This window comes from Mytilus californianus, unplaced genomic scaffold (assembly GCF_021869535.1).
Source record: "Mytilus californianus isolate M0D057914Y unplaced genomic scaffold, xbMytCali1.0.p SCAF_8, whole genome shotgun sequence".
NCBI classification, from domain to species: domain Eukaryota; kingdom Metazoa; phylum Mollusca; class Bivalvia; order Mytilida; family Mytilidae; genus Mytilus; species Mytilus californianus.
The window spans coordinates 18916896-18935999 of record NW_026262734.1 but is presented as its reverse complement, the minus strand read 5'-3'; the positions used below and the strand labels follow the sequence as shown (position 1 = coordinate 18935999).

Genomic DNA, 19104 nt, shown 5'->3' with positions numbered 1-19104 from the left:
GTTAAAGTTGTTCCAAATATATGGCTAGGTCATTTATGTCTGAGGGTAGAAAAACTCTACATTTTTTAAAATTATATTTTCAGAAAATATTATTTTCAACCTCAATACAATAGTTACAAGATAAACATTTAAACGGATCAGCGGAGTGTTAACGATCTTAAAATGAAAGTAGATTTAGATTTCAAAATATCCATGAATATATTTTTAAAGTCCACCGATCTAATATTTTTAAGGCATTCATGAAACATTATTTATGGGAACAGGTAGGATATTTGAAAATAAATAAGTTGCCGTATAATGGTATATTCAAGAAGATTTTACAAGGTGTGTCTCGTTTGGAAGGAAAAAATCCCATTTACAGATAACCTAGCATTACAAACGCATAATTTGCTTGCGAGATAGGGCTGATACATAAGAATAGTACAAGCTATGTCACAATTTCGGACGTCTCTGGTGATACTGAAACGAGTACATGGTGAATGGATAGTATATATTTTTGCGAGAAACACCAGAAGCTTATCATGGCGCCATAAGCACTTTTTAAGCTTGTAATTTGCCGGTAAATGACGTCATGTTTGCACCTGTTGTTAAATATATTGTATTTTCTCTGTTAACTCTTAGAACATTTAATGGTTAAATTTAGCATTCTTTCAGACAGAAATAAAACTGTTTTTGTAAGGTACAATCGTCAGTGGCAAACCCAACTTGGACCCTTTTAACAGAAAACTAGGGTTAAACTCATGTGCTCAACTAGAACTCGTTGTGATACTCTTAGTAAGCAAACGTTTGATAACAAGTTCCATCCAGTGTGGTCACTTTCAAGTAATGGAATATAGCTACAATAAAGGGAACTTATTCACTGGTATCTGTAACACAGTTATGTATTCATAAATGGTATACCAATTATGATGGCGTCCGTTAAATTTTCGAAGGAATGGCTTAACTTACTATTTAAAACCTATGATTCATTAATACCCCTCTTCAAAGGAAATCTTAGTAGGAAACGCCAGCAGTTGACTATCATATTGACTATGAGATATTTACTCCATCTGCAGAGCTGAAATATTGCTACATTGAAACGGAAAGTTTATATTAGCAAATCGCATTATGTCATTTGCCGTCATGTTTTAGTTCTTAACCGATTTTCATTGTCATTTTGTAGATGTACTTTCCAAGAAATGAATCAGATTAAACTGTGTCTGTGATATCCTTCCTTTCAAGTTCAATGGCATCACCAAATCATCAACCATTGAAATATACAGTGAAAGGACATCATCTAAATAGCGGAACGTAAATGTAAGTCGATGCAAGATTTTTTTTTATTATTCTGGAGAAGCTTATGAGAAGTCTGTATTAAGAGATAAACTCAACCTGGGAACAAACTTATTTGTCAACTGTATTCAAATTAGACTCATGAATATGGGCTACAATTAGTTTGCTCCATGCACATTTAAATATGGTATAATTTCAAACATTTACGTTGCGTTGACATATTCATCATATAAAAATGAGAAGATATATTTTGCCTATTTTGTTGGAGCATTAATTGTTCATCCCGATTGTTTTAACTTTTGACCCTGATATTTTTTACCATTTTGCTCCCTTATATATATATATGTTGTGTACAAGTTATCATTTTGTACACCTAAGATATTTCGAGGATCACTTGGGGCACGATCATACTGAGGAATTGGTATAATGACATTATTCCCAACAGCAAGTTCTGATAATTTCCGTTTCGTTTTCTTGGTTAGATATTCGGCTTGGATCTGGTGGCCAGACTGCTCACGCTTCCTGGCATGCATTATTGGTGTTTGAATGTCAGTGTCATCCTGATAGCCACTCGGGCCAATTTCTATTATATACTATCAGAATTGTCACTGGGCCAATTTCTATTATATATACTATCAGAATTGTCACTGGGTTCAACTTTTCTTATTATTTCAGAATTGTCAGTTAGGCCAATTTCTATTGTACTATCAGAATTTACTGGCATGCATGTATCAGTTGCATTTCCTGTCTCCCCCCTCGGTACTTTTGTGTTTTGTAAATAAGGTTTATTGTGTGTATCAATGCTTTTTTATAACAAAATTTATATGTGAATTTTAGTCAAATTTTGTACAAATTGAAATTTGTACAGGCACTTTTTGTACAAGTTGTAATATGTACAAAGTCAAAATACAAATTATAATTTGTACATTTTTTGTGTCCAAATTATAATTTGTACAAAATGATAACTTGTACACAACATATACATCCTTCCTCTCCCCCAGTGAATTTTGAATGACTGCTCCCGAACAAACCCTTTGAATAGATAATCGCAACTAGCTATGAAGTATTGGCCTTCCATTGTTGTACATGTATGTCTGGCTATGTTGGAACAATTGCAAATTAGAAACACTTATGTTAAATATTATGTTTTTTAGATATAAATATATAAAAATTGTGAAAGAATGAAAGTATTAATTCAGAGAAACATTCCTTTGTTTCATATATGTCCAAAATCACAAAAACGGGAATAATATCGGGTAAATTGTTAAAATTAGAAACAAGTTATGATTTTAACAAATCTTTTAAGTATTAGTTTTATTAAAAAAAAAAAAGGGGGGGGGGGGGGGGAGATGGCAAAGCTGATTGTAACTTATAATTAATTGTCTTATTTCTTATGTATGTTTTACCTTTCCTTTTTAAACCTTCATGGTATCCGCAATCGGCGTTGATCTTTTCCGTTAAATTTTATTCAATGCTTTTATTGTATTTTATAACCTTTCTATTGTTGAAGACTGTTCATTGTGTTCTTTTTTTTTTTGTGATGTTGGGTTGCTGGGTCGCTGGTCCATTAACGTATGCCCTACACCATTTGTATCTATTATATCTTTCAACAAAACAGAAGCGAAACGTTTTTGGTTATTTATTATTCAAATCCCTTTGTACTTATAGTGATACTGACTCCATGCTTTCTTATTGTTTTTTTTCCAGAATGTTGACATATGGACATTTTGCCCTTCTACTTTATATTGTCGGTATCATTCCGACACAGACATCAGGTAAGATGGGTTTATAATTTATTCTCATTGGTCTTATTTCAACAAACTCTTTCATCGATATTGGCAGATTCATGAAATAAATATGGCCCTCTTGTATAAAGCTTCGCGTTTAGTGATTAATTATACATACATTGTAGCACGACCTTAGCGTATTCAATGATCGACAAGCGAGAAGCGTCAATGTACTTTTCATGAATTAAATATTTCAATCAAATTATAGTGACCGCTTACTATGAAAAAACGTCTCTTATTTTTGGGAAGTAAACACATGGATCAATTTCTTTTAGTAGCATTTGTTTTTAAGATACATGTTCGTGTAAAGGAATTGTTGCTGTTAGATTTTCATTAAAATTTACAAACCGGAGAGCGATTCTGTTATCGCATAGTGTTTTTCCCGAAAATTCTTGAGAGGATAGACGCAAAGTCAATGTATTACCTAAAACACTTTAGTCTGTAATTATTAAATAATTACACACAAGACAATTTTTGGAATTGTTTAATGTTTCCTTCTTTATAATTGTTATTGTATTATTGTTATTAATACTTAATACTTTTTGGTTTGTGAAGATATGCGGACGGAAAGTAATATCATTTACATACAACAACAAAAATACCCCTGAAACTTCAAAATACGTTGTTGTTATGGAATCTATGAACAAAATTGAGGTTTGAATTGCTCATATATTATAAACTATAATTCTTATTTGATAGGTTAACAAAAGATGCATTAAACTATGGGTTTTCTGTATGGAGCAGTGTTATATAACTTTTTTTAAATCATATTCAAGACTCGGGTAACTCTCTTGCTATCACTTTGATAAATGTCTTCAAAGGAGCAAAGCACTTTTTTCGATCACTTGAGATGAGCCATTATTTTTTGTTAAAGAAATAATGATATTTACAGTAAGTGTCCAGATCATACAAATACTAAGTGATTATTTTTTTTAGTAGCTGCAATAAAAATCAACTCATTCTGTTATATGTTTCAAATTTAAGTATAAGCGACCCAATAATAGATACATAAGTTTCAAGCACCTGATTAACAATACTATTTTCATTGTTCCTATACTTGCATTAAACGATTAATGTTTACAAAATTCCTATATTTGCTTGAAAATGTTGTTGACTTTATTCTGTAATATATTACAAAACATAAGTATTGTTGCAATTGAATAAATATTTTATAAGCTACACGTGAATGAACACCTACATAATGCAAATGGCACCTTTATGACGAACATATGAGTTCACTCGGTATATCACACTTGTCATGTTTGTCTGCAACGATTTTTTTGTTGAAAGCTTTATTTTCAAATTCAGAATCTGTAAATATAAGAAATGAATGCAGGGTTTGTTATTTTTTGGGGGGGGTTTTGTTGTGTTTTATTTTAATCATTTATTAACATGATTAATTCGAAAGTTTTATTTACAAAGTGAATCGTCACTAATAAAAGTCATCCAGGATTAAGCCCAGGAAAAAGTAACTGCCACTGCCAAATGAGGGTATATTAGAACCAACCCAAAATTTAGTCTTGAAAAATGACCCCTCAAATCTCTCTCTCTCTCTCTCTCTCTCTCTCTCTCTCTCTCTCTCTCTCTCTCTCACACACACTGCTGGTGGAAGATTCCTCTCCAAGGTTATCACCAGCCAAGTAGTCAGCACTTTTATGTTGGCATTAATTATCACTGATGTTGTCATAATTATATAATAACTGTTCACAAAACTTTGAATTTTTGAACTAATAAGGATTTTCTATCCTAGGAATACATTACCTTAACTTTATTTTGCAAAAGCGGAATCATGCTCTTCAACTTAGTATTTTATTTTGTCTGTGTCATTTTGATTCAAGCTTTACTTACGAGTCTTAAGCTTTTGTACACGAAACGCGCGTCTGGCATACACAATTTTCAGCCTGGTTTATATGATAAGTTTATGTACACAGACGCACCACTTTGGCAAGGATTCTACTGTTTGTTGGTAGAAGGCAAAATGTTACCATATTCCTTACCCCCAGCCACCCTTGTTGATAACCCGTAAGAGCAGACACTAGACTAAGTATTATCGTAACAGTTTTTGAAGAAATTTTCTGCACATAATAAAAACTTTATAGAAGTGTATAATTTGTTTTCTGTTTAAACGACATTCGTAACTTGTATAATATATTGCAATTAACATGATACATTTTTAATTGATATATTAGTCGTTTGGAAAGTTCAAACAGTTCCCATTATATTTGGCGAAGACGTTGTGATAAAATGTATTGTTTCGGAAGATGCATGTCGAATAGATCAGACAAAACAGTGGACTGGGGGCCAGGGGTACAAGTTAATTGGATTAAACGGACATACAACAGATAAGTCTAAATACACAATGAACGTATATAAATCAACTCTTAACTTTGAACTAAGAGTAAAAAACTTCACCGAAGCTGATGCTAACAACGAATATACATGTCTATGTGGAAAAGCGCACTATACAGCCATGCTGATGCTAAATAAAGCTGGACATGTGTGTGAGTATATTAAACTTTGTACATATAATATTACTTAATCAAAATGGTATTAAAAATGGCTGGAATCGCCCCTGCTATATATACTAATACATACTCTTAGTATTTGATTTTTATTCTTATTCTATTTTGTCCAATTCGATATTTTAGCATAAATGTCTTCTTTGTAAATATTTGTTGTTTTAGGTGTTTCGGTTAAGGTTTAACTATCAAGGCTTTTCCTCATCAGGTATCCTTAGCCTCTTAAATATTAAAATATTCAGTTGAGAAGGAAAGTTCAAAGCATCCATGCGCATAGAATTTAATTGCTTGGATATTGGAGACATTTATGATAAAATATCGAATTGGACAAAATAGAATAAGAGTCTTAGAAAAAAAATCAAATACTTAGAGTACAGTATGTATTGTATTAGTATATATAGGATTGGTTCTGGACTCGTCATATTTCATTCAAATGTTGAAAACAAATGTTCTTGCTTTGGATTGATTGAAAAAAAATATTCTTGCTCGGTTTGCATGATAAAAAAAAATCTGGCTTGATATAAAAACCCAGCCCCCCCCCTCCCCCCCCAGAAAGTCAAATGGTCCATGCCTTAAAGAAAATCATTTGATAGGCTTAATGATACATAAGCATTCTTTGTTTTTGAAGTTTTCATAATACACGAAGAAGCATTGTTTCGCAAACTCAGAACATAAACTGCAGACCACAGTATTTTGTTGGTGTTAAAACTTGTGACTCCATTCAGATTAAACAATGAAAATAACACTTCATGCTTTTTTGTGTGTCTGAAGCGCTTTTCTGAATTTACTTTCAATAAGAATGCTCATACCGAAACATTAAGTTCAGGTTTGTATGAATACGTAGAAACTTTAGGATCCATATTACCAATACCGACAGAAAAAGAATAGCCAAATTCATATTAAGTCAAACACAATAGAACAAAAATAAGGGAATCTTATTACCTCCAAACGGAGTTAGACCTGAATCCTCAGTCATAAAACTTTACTCAATACTCGGAGTACAAAATTTGTCCTTGAAACACCAAATCCAGTATTTTGATTGGTTGAAGTCTGAGTCTGAGTACGATAATCGTACTCAAAACTTTTATGACCGCAACACCGGGTGTAACTAAGAGTGTAATAATGATAGAAACCGGGATGAAGGGCGAGAAATTTTCACTGCCATTAGAACTTTAAGCTTTGTTGAATAGGCGCAGAATTTTGTTCTTGCTACAGGCCTCAGTAAATGTATCACGGTTTCTTTAACGTTTAGAGATAGTGGCGCTGAATCTACCTGGGCATCCGATTTACCATCCATATTTCGACCAGATGTTTTTGGCTATTTGTGCTTCCAGCACGGCCAAATGAACATGCACTGCACAATACCATGAGTTTTACCACAGTAACGAAAGTCAAAGAGACCATATAACTTCGCCCCTAGTCAACCATAGGGTTATACCAAAAGAAATGTTAACGACATTATTATATATTTCGTCAGATACTATGAAAAAGCTCCCATAAGGATTTTGTAAGAACATAAAGGAATCAAATGTGTGATATGTCTATCAGACAGCAACCCAACAATATATTTATTTTCCTTTTTAAATATCAATTTTAGATATACCTTTAGATGATGAAATTATTGACAACAGCCACTTTAAAGATAACGCAATACGTGTTAATCTGACAATCATGAAGATACATCCTTTACCAACTTGTTATTTGCAATACAATGTAAGTTTTTAAGTTTATTATAATACATGTCATTGTTAACAACAATTTTATAACTGTTTGTTGTTGTTTACCAACCAAAGGCCCTTGCGTTATATGCCTTGTATATCATTTTAGCATATAAGTTAACTTCAACTGAACAATCATTATATTAATCTGAAGAAAAATTTTACAAAGCAAATTCAAATGTTCAGAGTTGGATACAAGAAAACACAACTTGTTTTCAAAAGATATCCATCGGTTTAAGCATATCTATTAAACAGAATGAACTCTTATACAGAAATTGAGCATTAAACAGAAATTAAGCATTTATAACAAAAAAATATGCATTACAAAAAGGAATTAAGCATTTAGAAAAAGAAAATAAGTACAAAAACATATGTCACATGTCAATATGTAACGAATCAATAACAAGGAGTAAACCCACGATGGCTTCAAATTGGTCCTGAAAATCCAACTTTCGTATACCATATATAAAAATCTATAGTTACGATCTCCAATATAAAAATTTAGAAAAAGAAGACACGTGTGTTGTCTGCTGTTCGTTTTAACAATATTGACAGCTTCAAAAATATTACATTTCACTAGTTTTAAGCCTACTTGCCTGTTTTTTTTTTTTTTTTTTTTTTTTGCGGTTTGTTTGGTTTTTTTTTTTGCGGTTTTTTTTTTTTTTTTTTTTTTTGCTTCTGCAGGGTTCCTTCTTACAAACATTGGCCACAACCTACGACCGACATGCATTATTGTTATAAACAGATGCATATGGGTCAAATACACATCCTAAAAAACAATTATGGCGGTCTTTGTATGTGGCCAATGTCATTTGAAATGTTAATCAAAATTTACATTGTCTTCATTAGAAAGCACAGTTATGACGTTATGATGACATCATAATTGTTTTAATGCATCAAAAGCTTGTTGACTTTGCATTTGTCAGATATATCTTCACATTCTATCTTCGAATTTTTATTCTTATTGCTAAAGTTAAATGTCATGGATATTTAGGAGCAATACGGACCCTTCGTGAACCTACTCCTTTAGTATTTTTAAATTGTTGAAGAAAAATTCAATACCCGTATCATCCGCTCATAGAAAGAATGACATTCATAATGTTTTTTTTTTATTATTTTCTTTTTTTTTTTGGCATTATAATTTAACTCACATTTTTTTTCGCAGGGTCTGACAAAAATATTAAGAGCAAATGAAAACGAAAATAAAAATGATACATTTTATAAAATTGTATATGAGGATACAACGGCGGTTCATCAACAATGCAACATAACTTGGTTTTTCAACTGTACCTTTGAAAAAAAGAGTTTACGTACGAACTACCAAAATGTATATACTTGTAACCTCGATTATGGTAAGTATGTCTGTGTTATTATCATTTCTTATTGTGACTGTTATAATTAGATCATATATATTATCTATTACTTTATTGTCCTATTATTTTAATTATCTGCACAAGCAAACTAGCAAACTGTGTATGTGTAAAGGGTACTACATGTTCGTGTGTTATACGAAAATGATATAGGTAAACTAACTGAATGTTTATAATTGTAACACGGTATGGAAAGATTGTAAGGACATAATTTAGGAATGTAGCTTTTTCATGCTTCCGATTCCTTGTCCGAGTTTGACCTCTTGTATAAGAATTTCGACTATTAAATATGTTGACATTGAGCATCACTGAAGATACGATAATTGTCAAAATGCCTGTCTGGTGCAGTAAAATTGGTACTGTTAATACTATAAATATGATTATTATCGTATCTGCAATGATTATTTTTGAAGGAATTTAATAATGCCTTAACTCAACCGACTCACTCAAAATCTTATTAGAATCCAATGGTAACACAAATGAGATGTGGAATGATTACCAAAGAAAAAGCTACGATGTATCCAACAGTCTTTTAGTATGCATTTACTCAGATTGAACAGCGAGTTTTTACATCAAAAGACGTAACAAAGCCTGTATTACTTATAATTTAAAAACTGCAATAAAGATGACCACTAAATGAATTACATGTGTTATGACTGTTCAGAAATTCTTACCGATTGTAAAATTACAGATTAGATGACTACTCTGGTATCTTAAGATTTAAGAGAAATGTTGACCGTAAAAATTATATAGTGCTGATTTCTGTTGTTCATCCTGATAACTCTGTTGAAGCAGAATCACAACCCTGCTAATGATGTCCGTATAGATAGTGTGAATATAAATCTTTGTAACATATCATTTTTATGGAAAGCCAACGGGGTCAAAATTAATAATTCGTAAATTGACAATTTGTAACTTGTATCTTTGTAATTTCAATATTCTTAATTCGTAAATGGTCAATTTGTAACTTGTATCTTTGTAATTTCAAAATTCTTAATTTGTAAATTGTCAATTTGTAATTTGTAACCGTGTGATTTCAAAATTCTTTATTGGTAAGTTGTCAATTTGTATATTGATGTTTTGTAACTTGTAACATGTCGATTCTTTAAATGTCGATGTGTTAAATGTCATCGTTGTATTATGCTAACGATCATTATGACGACAGATGGCGCTCGGTTTCTTCTTCGGTGTATAAGCCTCCTATAAGTAGGAGCACATTCATATGGAGTATAAACCTAGTAATTTAAATAAATTATGTACAACAAATGCATCTAAAAGAAAGCAAAATAAAAAAATTGCATGTTTACAGCATTCCAGTTTTATTTTGTTTTCTGAAGACGACAGGTGGCGTTTCGTTCGAGAACGGAAACTATATAAAAATTCATCCCGAATATTTCATTCCCTCCACATAATCTATCTCTCCTAATTGCGAGGTTAATGAAGTAGTCGTTTGTCAGCGGAATATAACTACTGCATTATTCGGGTAAATACAATTAGGAGATGTGGTAATAAACCGTATGATTGCCAATGAGACAACTATCCATCAAAGTTCAAATAAATTCGATGTAAGCAATTATAGGCAAATTACGGCCTTCAACAATGAGAAAACCTAATACCATATAGTCGGCTATAAAATGCTACATCATTACTAGAAAACCCAGGTAATAAACGATTTCTATTAATCCTCAAATGCTTTTATCGGACCATTTTATTCTGACAGGAGGGGAAGGGCTGACAGACATAGGTTTGAACGTTGTTTTCAATTTAGACTTGTTTGTATTTTTTCGTTTGGGCTTGTATTATATTTTCCATCGGGTTTATATGATCCATTCATCCTATTTCGACTCTTCAAAATTCAAGAGTCTATCCTAAATTGAGGTAAATTATATGGCCTTCCAAATACCGTTTCGATTCCTAACATCACTGAAGAGACATTAATTGTCGAAATCCGGATATGGTGTACAATTTTGTGCACCTCATGTTTGCAGTATACCATCTTTACCGCAAGTTTATTGTTTTCTGTTTGGTATTAAATTAATAATTAAGATCCATTTTTTACATCTGGTGATACGTTTATTTGGCAATCGCCAATGGCAGTCAGCATGGTTTAAGAACATCAGTTGTTCGACCTGTTAGTCAAATGCGTTTTGTTAAAATATACTTTTCCACCTTTTTGGTCTTTTGGAAAATGTTGTTTGTGCTGTATTTAGACCCCTCTACCAAGAAATTTGTTTTGCATGCACACGTATAAAAATTGCGGTTTTTATCCAACGCAATCATAGGTTTGAACGTTGTTTTCAATTTAGACTTGTTTATATATATATATATATATATATATATATATTTATATATATATATATATTAATATACATGCCTACTGAACTTTTCTTGTCAAGGAGCTAAGGAATTGCCGCTACCTGATTTTTCGTTCTATAAAAATTTACAACAAAAAAAACCAAAATATTCCCGATTCCCTCTCAATTGCTGCTTAACGCCCAGTACTCCCGGTATGAACCCCTCTAGTTGCCGCCTCTCCTTAAAGCCTGGCGACCTGACCAAATCTAATATTTCGTCGATTGGATCGTTAATTAACAGTTGATTCACGATGTCAATCAATAAAGCTATTTTTTTTTTGAAATTTGCATTTCATATGTCATATGTCAAGAACTGACGCTATCCCACGATGCATCATCCTAATATCCAATTGACGAAACCATGTTGTATTCCGTCTGACTGTTCTGTCAAGCAGTGAGCCAAATGATCAAAGACAAATTAAGGAATAAAGGGTGTCAACCCACTTCTCCCATCATACATTTAGTCCAAAAGTTGCTGCTCAGAACAATATTAGTATGAATTTTCCAGCTCAGTCTTATATTTCATGTATTTAGCCACGGTCTAATTTTAACCCGGTCAAATATTAAGAAGAAATTTCCTGCCAAGTGACAGTAATTTTGCGAAGTTGATAAGGGAGCCGATTCCAGCGACACATCTGTATATACCTTAATACAGGAAGGGAAACACCCCTCCCAGGTTTGGTGACCAGTACAGTAAACATGCATGTTTATTCGAGGTCACCTCTATATAAAACCGAGTCCCTGGTAAACATGTCATATAAATCAAACAATATATTTATCTATTTGTTTTCTTTTATATGTATGACAGTGTGCTGTACATAATTGATTTAAATTACTTTGGTATATTCCATATGGAAGTGCTCCTACTTACAGGAGGCTTATACACCGAAGAAGAAACCGAGCGCCATCTGTCGTCATAATGATCGTTAGCAAAGTTGCAAATTGACAATTTACGAATTAAGAATTTTGAAATTTCAAAGTTACAAGTTACAAATTAACAATTGACGAATAAAGAATTTTGAAATTACACAGTTACAAGTTACAAATTGACAAGTTACGAATTAGGAATTTTGACCCCGTTGGCTTTCCATGAGTTTTGATGAGGGCAGAGTGTATTTTACTGCTGTAAAATAGGAAGATGTCGATTGGAAGGTTGAAATCATCACGTTCAACATAGAATCTAGTTTGCAGTCATCCGTCTATGTCAATGTCTGAGAAAAAAATCAAGATATGAAGCAGATTTTCTAGTATAACAATTCAAAAAACAGTTAATTCAAAAACGGGAAGTCCATAAAATCTGACAAAATCACACGTTATAAACCAAGGTAGCGAGTGGAAAACAACTGTCATAGTTCCGACTTGGTACAGGCATTTTCCGAATAAAATGCTAGGTTAAACCTCCCACTTATATGACCATTGTGTTTAGTTCAGTTAAAATGAAACAATTGGAGGAGCAACCCAAACATATACATTACGTTAATGTGACAATAATAAGAATCAAGCAGCCAAAACTGTTGAAAAATACATAACAGCCATACACCACAGCTGACTATAAAATTCCAAATAAACATGCAAATAAATCTCATAAGGACGCCAACAAACACGTTTGTATAGTTGAAATTAAATTGACAAAGATGCCTATAAAAAAATTGTAGTTGTACATAACGTATAGAGTAAACAATTTTCGTAAACTCCTTAATCTCAAGTTTACTGAGATTTATAAGATGCAAAAAACTGACTTAAATGTGGGAATTTTGATATTTATTTTTCCTGAGGAAACTAACTACTAGTACCATCCTGTCATGTGTTTGACCCTTTGAATTTGCATTCCGGGTTCATCTTGGCCTCATGTGTCATGTGGGGAAGCTATACACCATTAGAGGACCCCGCCACATTCTGTATATGCCTGTTCCAAGTCAGGAGCCTGTAATTCAGTGGTTGTCGTTTGTTGCTGTGTTACATATTTGTTTTTCGTTTATTATTTTGTAATTAAATAAGGCCGTTGGTTTTCTCGTTTAAATTGGTTTTTTTTGTCATTTTGGAGCCTTGTATAGCTAACTATGCGGTATGGGCTTTGCTCATTGTTGACAGCCGTATGGTGATCTATAGTTGTTAATTTCGTTGTCATTTTGGTCTCTTAAGGAGAGTTGTCTCCTTGACAAGCATACACCATATTCTTTGTTTTATTCAGTTCATCCGTAGATTATGTTGATAAACAGATATGCTTACGCATATATTTAATTTGAATATCAACATGCTTAAACCGTGTATAAAGTTGTTTTTTAAATTTGATTATGCAACCAATCAGCTACCAATACCTAACAAAGGACTTTTTATCTTGTTTACCACGTGAAAATCACGCTCTTCACTGCTGATCGGGGGTTACTGGAATGGGAATATTTCTTTGCCCTAATGAATATTGCAACTTGTACATGTATTGTTCAAAAATAAAAATTAAAAAAATCCATTGAACATCACATAATTATATATTAGAATCATATGACTTTTTGTTACAAATTATGGGTAGTAAATTTTAAATTGTACCTTTTAGCATTCCCAATATTTTAATTGGTAGTAATAATTTTAAACAACCTACAAAACACCAAAAAATCTGTCAAACTTAGATTTGGAGACAATAGAAGGTCGTTTTGTTTATGATATCTATTCAGTATCCAGAACAACGTAATCCAGACGAAGAAATGTGATCTGTTTTTTACGGTATTAATCGTTTTTGGAATAAACTGAAACAAAAATCGTTTTTCTCATTTTTTTTCTGTATATGCAGTGGAACTAAAATGATACTGACTGGAATAACTGCTTTTCAGCTTTTATATCACTAAGGATTTTGATACGATTTCGTATTGATAAAAAAAAATCATTATCGTGTTCACAGTTCGCGTATTTCCTGCTTTTTCCTACAACTGTTACATAGAGTTAAGCCTGTCTCTCTGCTGTATAGTATCTAGTGTTAAAATTTTCCAGATTACTTTTTAATTTGAATCACACGTATCAATATTTTCTCCTACTAATGGTTTTGATAGACACTTATGTATCGTTCTCACTTTAAACCATTATTGTTTTGTAATCATCTAACTGTTAATGAAACATTTAATGAAACTATTCCTACGTAAAACACCTTTGCATTCCATTATACAATGCGGAGAAAAAAATAATCAACACTTTTATTTTATTTCCTACATATACAGATGTGAAACCCATATATGAATCATTAGTGATTCCCGTGATCATACTGCTTCTGCTTCTTGTCGTGATCATTGTATATTGGAAATGTCGGAAATCTGAAAGTAAGTTTTTTTTTCTGTCCGAAAAAAAAGATATGATGTCCGCTTGTATGTGCAGCTATATACAAAATATGTTTATCATAGTAAATTTTGCAAGTTGTTTAAAGTAATACATAAGTTTTAGTATTATGATTCCAAAAAAAGCCTAGGAAAAGGTAACAAGACATTTTGAGATAAGTTTATATGATCTATGGAAAAGATTGAATTTATTTTCTTTATTTGCATATTTGTATTGAATATGTTTGTCATATAAAAGGCAAAAATGCTTTAATTTAAAGCAATACCAAACACCTACGCTTATGAAAATTTCTCTTTTTTCTCAAAAGAAACAAAATGTATCCGCCTCTATGTGCAGCCATAAACAAAACATTGAAAATGTACATCTTGCTTCAAGTTACAAATAAATAACATGACCATGATCCTTGTAATAGGAAAACGGAGACAGACGATACCAAAGAGACAACCACAAGTTGAAAAAATACAGACAATGCCATTGTCAAAAGCAAAAACGACAAAAAAAACTAACCACAGCTTCACAAGTGATAACTGTAGTGGTGCTTATGCCCAGTACACATTCGGTGATGGGTTTGACTAATTCTTTCAATCTGTCTTTAAGTTAAGAAACATGTTTCCATTTGAAAATCAGACAAATATATTTTCAGATAGATGAAGAGGGATTAGAATGTTTCACTTTTTATGTAAGTGTATAATATGAATATAAACATGTATTTTTAGGTAAGTCTAATGTGGAAAATGAAGAAAGCAATAATTTACATCAAAGTCATACACAGTTACGTTCCATACGAACAGTCGAAGAAATTCCATTGAATAGTTAATAAAATAAAGGTTGTAAGGGGATGATCCCCCATCTTGGATCGTGCTCGATTAACGTCTTGATAATCGGATAAATGTATGAGCTATAGTAACAAATTAAGGTGACGGGACGTTACAAAAAGTACGGTACATAGTGAATGTCCTGTGTACGGTATTTACGACATAACAGAAAACATTTTTTAGTGAACAAAGATATTTCTAGGCATAAATGTCGAGCATTTATAAGTTATTTTATTTAAACAAAGAACATTCTGTGCTTGTATCTTCTTATTACGATTGTATTATATACATAAAATCATTTGTTTGATTCAAACATGTCAAATGTAACCTTTGAAAGAAGATATCTCAGATAATTTAATTGTAAACGAGAAATGTAGAGGCTTTTATTCTGTATATTATTATGAGGTTATTTTGTATTTTTAGCACGCAAAAATCAGGGTAAACAAATTTTACTTCAAATTTTCGATAAGTAATTTATGCATCTTTTTTTTCAAATTTTATGTTTGGTTTCTTTTTTCTACGTGATTGTGCTGTTTTCTTTTTTTTGTTTTATAATATCACAATATAAACTCATTTTTCAAACAGTTCGGTCATTGAAGTTTATATCCCCTTACTATTCTCAATGAGGAAAATAAGCAGAAAATATTAAGGTCCAATATGCAGTGAATAAACAATTTATATACGTTTCTGCACGATTACCTAAACCATACAGTCTTAATTTTAGTTAGAAATCGACTGACAGTTTTGATGTTTATTCATATATTATATCAATAATGTGTAGTGTGGTTTCTATCTAGGAAGTTTTTTTATATGCGGTTATCTTAAGTCTCAAAGGTTGATTAGTTATCCGAGTGAACCTACTGGGGGAAAAGGAAATCAGAATACATTTCTTACTAAGTTAATCAAAATCAGGCATTATAAACTCCATATTAGAATTTACGATGAAAGAAACGATTTTTCATTCCCTATTGTATACATTACTTAAAACATTTTTAGTAAATGTTTTAAGTAATGTATTCGTTCATAGATACAAAGATTTGATTAATAAATTTGGCTGTATCTGTAGAAAACTCATTTAAACGGTATTTGACATCCTAAATTTTACAGTAATATTGTTCTAAAAGCGGGGAAATCACTGTATGATTCGTGTGAACTCATCGGACACTTAAACAAAAATATTAGTAAAGGTTATCTAATAAATGTTGTAATACGATCTTTGTACATTATTTACATTGGCAAACATATCGATTTTGTCATCAACAAATTAAAACATAATTACTTTTGCATTCTTGTCGATTGTTTTTTTTTTATGTTAAAATACACATTCACGTTTATTTTCTATATAGAGATTCCCTTATCCGTATATAACATGATACATATTTATTACAAGATTAAATCCTAACTATCCTACTGCCTGTCGATACTTTTATTTTGGCATTGCATAAGTCATGACTTCTTTGACTGTCCATGGCGTTAGCACACTAAATCCCATGGGATGGAATTTAATTGCATTTAGTTTCTGATATATGATTTTTTTTGTTATCAACTGTGTTTGGTTTTTAAATAGCTTTCAGTAACTGCAAGTACTATCAATTCGTACTTTCGTGTTAATTTGAACTGTTGACAAATTTGAAATGCATTTGTGTTATTCAATGATTACTTGTTTTGTGTTATATCTCGTCTCACTTTTTTTTAATATATACCCATTTGATAAGTATTGTGTATGACGATAAATATTCACTTCTGTATTCGTACTGTGAACATTTGTTTTTATATTTTGTAAAATATAAAAAAAAATGTTCCGTAATTTCACAATAAGATTCTAATATTTAAATTTTCCTGTGTATTTTACTTTAATTGACCCCATTTTTTTCGAAGTTAGAATTGTTTTGAGTCATTGTTACATGAGATCTAAAACTGCAAAAACATGTCGTTTAGTAAGTTGAGATAAAGACATCCTGTAACATTTTCGTGATATTGACCGCACGACTTATGTTCTATCAATTTCAGTTGTTCTATCAATTTCAGTTGTTCTATCAATTTCAGTTGTTCTTCGTGATAGCTATGTTGGGACAATTTTTCTTGTGAGGAGCACACCTCTGTTCTCACACACTGTGTTATGTTACCATAATTGTCTTCTTTCCATCATCGAGAATATGTGGCTGTTTCGCATCACTTTTATTGCACATTGAAAATATGTGAAAAAAAGAATAACATTGAAATAACAATTGTGTAGAATTAAAACTTTTATGAAAACCACTGTTTTATTAAACTTTTATGCTTGAATTGTACAATAAAAAAAATCCAAAGATACTTTAGAGTAAAAAAAAATCAAAGATTCTTTTATCTTACAATAGTATTAAAGCATTTGACTTTTCTACTCTTTACACATTCCAATTTCCAATTCCAAACTATGAGACAAATTGAAAAGTTAGTCTGGTTTGTTGCATAAAAAAAATGTAGACCGTAGAAACAGTTATCTTGTATAAGGTAGGGATCAATCTTTTTTTTGTAAAATATCACTCTGATACAAACAAAAATTCTCTGAAACTGATTAATATTTACCAATATGCTTTATTTCATGATTGATAACATATATGTTACGTTTGGAGGACGTGTTTTTCAACAAACAATGGGCATTCCTTTTCTTTTCGACTTGTTTCTTTACTCATATGATATAAATAAAAAAAAAGAAGATGTGGTATATTTGCCAATGAGACAACTTTCCAAAAGACATCAAATGACATAGAAGTTAACAACTACAGGCCACAGTACAACCGTTAACAATGAGCAAAACCTGCATCGCATAGTCAGCTTTTATCGGCCCAGAAAGGACAAATGTAAAACAATTCAAAGAGAATACTTAACGGTCTGATATATGTAAAAAAACAAAACAAAAAACAATCAAAATACAAATTTATTTTTTATTTTTAAATGTACTTGAATTAATATACCATGTCTTTCCTGTCATGTTGTTATGCACTACAGAAACATTACTCTTCAATTTTGGTAACGACAAATCTTTGAAGTAGTAACAAATAGTTTGATTATGTGTTAACATAATTAAACGTCAGAAATAATCATAGTAACGCAATGTTTACCACTACTCAAATATTAAATAAAAGTAATCTAGCTATGAAGTACTGTAAACCACTTATGTTCGCGGGTACTTTATTTCGCGTTTAGCTCTTTATAGCCTATTAATCGGCGGTTTAATTTCGTTTTTTTTTAAATTAACTTTATGTGACGAATTAGGACAAATACAAGTTATACATACTCGCAACGATTTATATTAGCGTTTTTTTTTACTCGTGAAAACCGCGAAAATGAATCGCTCGCTAAAATAAGATGGTGTACAGTAACCGATTGTATCAATTTTGACTGTGTATAAAATTGAGTGTGGAAAAAATTGAGAGTCTAAAAGACAACACCCCGGACAAAGAGCAGAAAACAGCCCAAGGCCACCAATGGGTCTTCAACAAAGCTAGAATATCCTGCATCCGCGGAGGCGGTCTTCACCTGGCTTTTAAACACAAATGTGTATCAGGTCCGTTAAAATGGACGTCACACTAAACTCCGAAATATATAAATGAAGTTAAAAAAATTAAGCATACGAGATAAACAAATGGAATCATCTCACAAGTGATGCCTGTATAATATGAAACGTTTACCACGTTGACCTGCGATGTACTTGTTGGTTTTTTGTATCTAAGTTTGTATAAAGGCAACAGTAGTATACATCTGTTCGAAAGTCATAAATCGATTGAGAGAAAAAAAAATCCGGGTTACAAACTAAATTGAGGAAAACACATCACTTATAAGAGGAAAACAGTGAACAACAGAAACACTAAAGTGTAACATAAAAACAAACGACAATGTAACACACACACAGAAACGAACTATAAGATATCAAGTGCCATATTCGTGACTTAGTACAGGACATTTTAA

General features: G+C 31.7%; 1 long non-coding RNA gene across 3 annotated transcripts; it reads left to right on the top strand.

Annotated features, from left to right (window-relative positions):
* The first annotated feature begins 172 nt into the window (after positions 1-172).
* LOC127711108 (uncharacterized) lies at positions 173-17461 on the top strand. 3 transcript variants are annotated; one of them, XR_007986501.1, is made up of 8 exons: positions 173-263; positions 1163-1296; positions 2980-3047; positions 5249-5560; positions 7176-7291; positions 8462-8648; positions 14227-14325; positions 15058-17461. It is a non-coding gene; the product is annotated as an uncharacterized LOC127711108 (long non-coding RNA). The 3 variants fall into 3 exon arrangements; XR_007986499.1 differs by having other exon boundaries at positions 246-324; XR_007986500.1 differs by having other exon boundaries at positions 246-324; positions 14985-17461.
* The last annotated feature ends 1643 nt before the right edge of the window (positions 17462-19104 follow it).